The sequence below is a fragment of the Nannospalax galili genome, unplaced genomic scaffold (genome assembly GCF_000622305.1).
Source record: "Nannospalax galili isolate Female #2095 unplaced genomic scaffold, S.galili_v1.0 scaffold189, whole genome shotgun sequence".
In the NCBI taxonomy this organism is placed as follows: domain Eukaryota; kingdom Metazoa; phylum Chordata; class Mammalia; order Rodentia; family Spalacidae; genus Nannospalax; species Nannospalax galili.
In genome coordinates, this window is record NW_008360331.1 from 9,663,360 (window position 1) to 9,669,524 (window position 6,165).

Here is a 6,165-nt window from a genome sequence, read left to right on the forward strand (position 1 = left end):
GTAACACTTGTAAATGGTGTGTGTCTACCCAAAGAACAGTCAATCCTGTTAATAACAAAGGGGATTCTCAGAATCTTAGACAACATCAATATTTAGAAAGTTTTCAGAAAAGCCAAGAGAAAGGGAAATCATATAAATAATAAAAGATGATGTAAGTGGAAAACATCATTAATTGAACTAACATTTATTGTGTAACATTCACTGTGGTTTTACAAAGTATAGGGCCTGAATCAAGTGTCCAAAAGACTTGACAATCCCATTGTCATTAGTACCTGGTGAAAGCATTCCCAGTCACAGGCTGCAGTGACATAAACAATGAATGGGTGGTAAGAAACACAGCTATATTTTTTTCAGGCAGCTTGAAACAACAGTTAGAGGCTGATCCTGGGCCAGGAAATAGTTTTGCTAAAGGAAGTAATTTTTTAAGGAGTCACCAGAAAACAGAGGGAGAGGTATGAGACTCTGAAGAGAGCTTGAAGAGAGAGAGAATATGGTTAATTAACAACATTGTTCAGGTAAGGGTGATCCTTGGACCTTGAAAGAAAGGAAGGCAGTTGGACTACATGAGAACACAGGGACATGCTGCCACAGAGGCTGGTGGACATTTCTGATGATCTGTATGTTTCAGCCAGGGAAGGGAAGTTAGTCACCCTCTAAAAATGGATATGGAAATGTTAGTGTTGAAAAGACTGAGAAGATGGGTGCTGGTTAGTGTTGAATGAGAGATACCCCCATAGGCTCATGTATTCTCCAGCTGATGGCACTGTTTGGGGAGGTTATGGAACTTGTGGGGCACTGAGCTTTGCTAGAGGAAGTATGTCACTGGGGGTGGACTTTGAGGGTTTATAGCTTTGCCCTTCTTTCTACCCACTCTCCCCGCTTTCTTTGTGTGGTTAAGGATGTGATCTCTCACCTTCCTGTTCTGGTCATTATGCCTTCCTCAACATTATGGACTTTCCCTCTGGAACTGTAGGCCAATATAAACTCTTTCATGAGTTGTTTTTGGTCATGACATTTTATCACAGTAACAAAATCTAATACAGGTGGTATTAAAATGTTTATTAAGAATGGGACAGAGAGCAGACTGGAAGGGAAAAAAGCTTTGCACAGGAGCAGTCAGTGCCTGGGAGGAGAGCCATGAAGTGATAGTCTCATCAGTACATACCTTTATACTCTATACAGTCATTCACTTTCACAGATTTAATCTATTAATCTAAGCATCCATATCTCTAGAGTGTAATAAAAATTGTTTTAAATTTTTTCCCAGTAGATATTCAGTATATAGACTTTTAAAATCATGGTAAACATTTGAAAAATCCGAAAAGAAATTCAGAAGAAAAAATCACATGCTTAATAAGACAATTACCCTACTCTATGAATACCTCAGAGAAGTTTCTATCAGTCTGTTGTGTGATGCATGTTATTCATAAGACATGAATAAATGAAGACGACGAGACTTCTGTACTGGAGATGTTCGCCTCACCGTGATGTGGTGAAGCAACTGTAACTACTGAAGTCTTTTGTAAAATGTTTTATTGATTCTTTGGGAATTTTCAAAAAAAATTTTTTGGTCTTTTTGAGACAGGGTCTCCCTGTAGCCCAGCATTCACTATGTAGACCAGGTTGGTCATAATCACACGGACACCTACCTGCCTCTGCCTCTAGAGTGCTGGGACTAAAATCATGTGCCACCACACCCAGCTCAAAAAATGTATGTTGATCATATTCAGACCCTTATTCCCCCAGCTCTATACCACCTTACTGCCCCCCACCAACTTCATGCCCTCTATTATTATTTTTCTTTTTTAAATATCTATAGAGTCTAATGTGTGTTCCCCAAAGGCTTTTGACTGTGGGTCTTTCCTTTGGAGCCTTGTCAACCTACCAGGTATCACACCAATCAGGAAAACTGACTCTCCCTCTCCCATAATCCATCAGTTACCAATAGATTCTCACTAGTGCCAGGACTTCCTTCCCAATTCCTCCATTCATGCTGGGTTTTGTCCGGCACGGGCTTGCACAGGTCTTATGTATGTAGTCACAAGTACTGTGGCATTCATATGTACAGCTGCCCTGTGGTGTTCAGGCAACACTCTTTCTTTGTATTCATCTATCACCTCTGGCCCTTACAATCTTTCTGCCTCCTCTTCTGAAATCATACCTGAGGCTTGGGAAGAAATGGTATGATGGAGATGTCCCGTTTAGGCCAGAAGCACTCCACAGTCTCTTATTCCCTGCACTTTGACCCGTTGGGGGTCTCTTGTCAGTCGCCACCTGTTAAAAGAAGAAACTTCTCTGGTGTGAAATGAGAGATGCGCTAATCTATAGATACTTCTGTAGAGATAACTTTCATAAAATGAACATAATCTGAACTAATGACTTTTAATTCATCTTGGCAAACTCATGAACCTTGTATCTTGTGGTGGGGCATTTTCTGGCAACCTCAACTTGGTCTCCACCCAAAAGAGAATTAATTTACACTGCAAAGCACCAAGAGACAGTGCACAGGTCTTGTTTTCATTGAACACAGTGAAGATTGGGAAAACCACTTGACCTTGGGTGAATGAGATAGCCTAGAACTAGGGATGATAAGGCAGGCTGGTCTGTTCAAGATAAGCATGGATACAAACTTGTACTTCACCAATGAAGCTGGAGAAACTGGTTTGGATAAAAATGTGAGAGCAGCCTGACTCAGGAGCACAGTTCCAGGAGATACCTAGTTTCAAGAGATATATGGGGGAATGAGTGTCCTCTGGGTTCAGGGCCATGCTTAAAAAGTAAATTTAAGAGTCAGGCTTTTTGTTCAGGCAATTATAATGTTGGTGTAGTAACACTGGCTATAACAATAAGTCATTAAGTGTTGGTTTAATACTATGTCTATTTCACAGCATAAGAGTAGTAGGTTCTCCACTATTGCCTGTGACCTGTCTAGTCAGAGGTTCTTGTCCCTGATATCAGTGATAGGTATGAAGTCACTTAAATAGGAAAAATGAGGAACAGATTTGCATTAAAATTGTGTTTATAATATATATTCATCTTAATAGGAAAATCAAATATGCCTTTTGTGAATTAATCTAGAATGAATCTATAAGACTTAAGAGTGATTAAAATCCTACAAAGTACTGCATTTGCATGGTCATTTGAAATTAAAAAACAATCTTCCATTTACCATTAAACAAAAACTTTATTATTTTTTTTTATTTTATGTGGATGAGTGTTTTGCCTGCATGTATGTAAATGCACCCATGTTGTGCAGTGTCCACAGACCAGAAGAAGGTGTCAGATCCCTTGGTAATGGAGTTTTAGACAATTGTTAGCCACCATGTGAGTGCTGGGAACTGATGCCAGGTCTGTCCTTTGCAAGAGCAGCCAGTGCTCTTAACTGCTGAGCGATCTCTGCAGTACCTAAAGCCTTTTTTGCTCATGTGTGTTATAAGACAAATTTGAGTAGAAAAAAATTAGTTGGCAATATCATTCATACTGGTCTTATTTACTCTCTGAAATCTGATTAAACCTGATTAAAAGGCAAATGAGAGTTGGATGTGTTGTTGATGTTCAGCCTCTAACCCTAATAATTTATTACCTTACATAAAGCACCTTGAGCTTACAGCCCTTTTTAAAGTGCAATGACTTATGCTAAGTCAAGTTTCTAATCCACACTTGTGAGGTTCTAGGAAATGACCTCCTCAAATACAAAACCCAAGTTCCTTACTATATCTATGTACTTATCAAAAATATATTTATAATATAAATAACAAACATTTCTCACTATGGGATTCAGGTCACCTTGTTACTCAAACTGACTTCAAGGTCCGCTGCTATCCCTGCACACCCCACCCCCAGTCCTGCAAATCTGACATTGACACTGAGGAGGTTTGTAATACTTGGAATGGAGGTTATCATCCTGATCTTTATCCTGCTTACCCTTCAACTGCCATCAATAATCCCATTTGCCATGGAGAAGATGCATAATGCTAGATTAAGATCCTCTGGGTGCTCTAGCACAAGGCAGTGTCTTTTGAAGACCAGATCCCAATAATTACACCAGTGGGTGTCAAGCCACAGACCACACTGTTTCTTTTATACTATATAGCTCTTGAATTATGTTGATTCAAAAATGCTGATACCTGGGATCACAGCCTCACAGAGCATCTTTTTCTATTTTGGTCTACAAATACCAGCAAGGAGCCACCTAAAACCTACAATAACTAAACTCTAGTTACTAAAGAAACAACTTAAATATTCAGTTCATCATGTATACAGCAATCTGTCTTCCATTACCTTTAATCTCATTACCCATGCTAACTACCCATGCCATTTGGCCTCATGACTAAGCATTATTAGGCAGTCATTTAATTAAATATAACTTCCAATGGGTCAATAAAAAATATCTACTGAATTATAAGATGATATTATTATTTAGACATGGCTTGAAGAATATGCCCAGGAACAACTCTGAAATATGTAGATGAATCAAGAAGATATGTGCCTCTTTTATTTATATAATTAACACTATTTCTGAAGTAAGTTTTGAGTCTGGTTCCCATCACAAATGATTCAAGTAAATAAAACACAGCCACATTGTCGCCTAGAAATTAAGAAAAGGCATATCATAAAATGTTATCCACAAGAAAAGTCTATTTTCAAACATACTGTGTCAAAATGAAACATTAAAGGAAAATACACAGCTTAACTTAGAAACCAAACAGCAATTTCCAGCTAAATACAAAGTGCTATGATTTTCTTCATCTTTCACTTTGAACAGCCTGAAGATCTAATGGAAACCTTGGCCTAAAACAAACTCCCATTTCTGTTATTCACCACCCTGTGTTGAATGGAGCATGTCCACTGCCTCTCTACATGTTCTGCTGGCCACTGCTGACTGGTGGATGGAGCAGTCCACCAGAAAGAATCTGGACACAGAAAGAATCTGGAGTACTCTGCAGAAGTAATGTTTCTATCAAGTACAAACTCTCTATATTAAAATCCTTCATTAAGAACTTTGTTTCCAAAATTTATACTTGAACTTCCCAAGCTCTTACTACAATCCTTTCCAAACTCCCCTTAAGACTTTCCAGTCAAGATTAGGCACTGGCAGACATATCCTACTTGGAATACACTAAGTACTATGTAATGTCAGCTACTAATATTTAATGTTGATTTCCATTTGGACTGTTTCCTCATGATTAAAATTTAATAACCATTAAGGACACATTCTATGCCACCTAGAAATAGTTTAGTCTTAAAATGATCCTAGTTTATTAAAACAATGTTCAAGGGATACCCAATGTGAAACAAACCGTTGATTGTTTCTAGTCTATTAATTACACGCGACACTGAAATTACAGATGACCTCTATCAAATATAAATTTCTTTTTGGGAGAAGATAGATCAGCAGCAAGCATAACTTTACAATCACCATGTTTCTTGGGTAAATTCTCTTTCCTTAGTTCTGTGATAAAGAATGGTTACTTAGGGATACTGTATAAAATATAACTTCTCTATGCTATATAAAGTATAACTTCTCTATGCTCAAAAAGTTTGCAATGTGGTATGATACCAATGTGTTCAGTAAATACCATGCCTTTACTTTGAAATTAAGAAGGGAATGAGCAAGGAGGCTCAATCTGGATGTTCACAGTTTCGCAGCTGGAGCAGAGTACAGCGTGTTCTAGGAACTCATGTGGTACAGGAATGTATACCAAGGGATACTCCATACTTGGTCAAATAGAAAAAAAAAAAAAAAAACATACCAAGTCAGGACAAAAACCTTAGATAAAACAGACAATATCAAGTTCTAAACATACTGCAACAGCCATAAAGGAGTCTATATATGCAACAGACACTACTGTAAGCACTGCACATGCACTGCCATGTGTAATGCTCACAGCAGCTCTGGAAGGTAAATTATATTATTATCCCAATTGTGCACTTCAAGAAACAGATATATAGAAGGGTTAAATCATTTATCCTAAATTACCAGTCAGCAGATAGAACTGAAATTTGAATCCTGCTTAGTTGCAGCATATTTATCTTAACCAATATACATCACTACCTAACTCTCTCAAACACATGCAAGAATATATACACGTCTATGAAGCACTAAGGAATTGAACTGAATTAAATGAAATCCTGTGGGAGAATAGAGTCTGAAGGCCAACTTTT

General features: G+C 37.9%; 1 protein-coding gene across 3 annotated transcripts in view; it reads right to left on the reverse strand.

Annotated features, from left to right (window-relative positions):
* Bmpr1b (bone morphogenetic protein receptor type 1B) overlaps positions 1-2,270 on the reverse strand; it is a 296,248-nt gene extending 293,978 nt beyond the window's left edge. For all 3 annotated transcript variants that reach the window (XM_029560248.1, XM_029560245.1, XM_029560242.1), the window contains exon 1: positions 2,162-2,270. The gene's annotated coding sequence lies outside the window, so the exon portion shown is untranslated. The remainder of the gene's footprint in view (positions 1-2,161) is intronic.
* Positions 2,271-6,165: the final 3,895 nt, after the last annotated feature.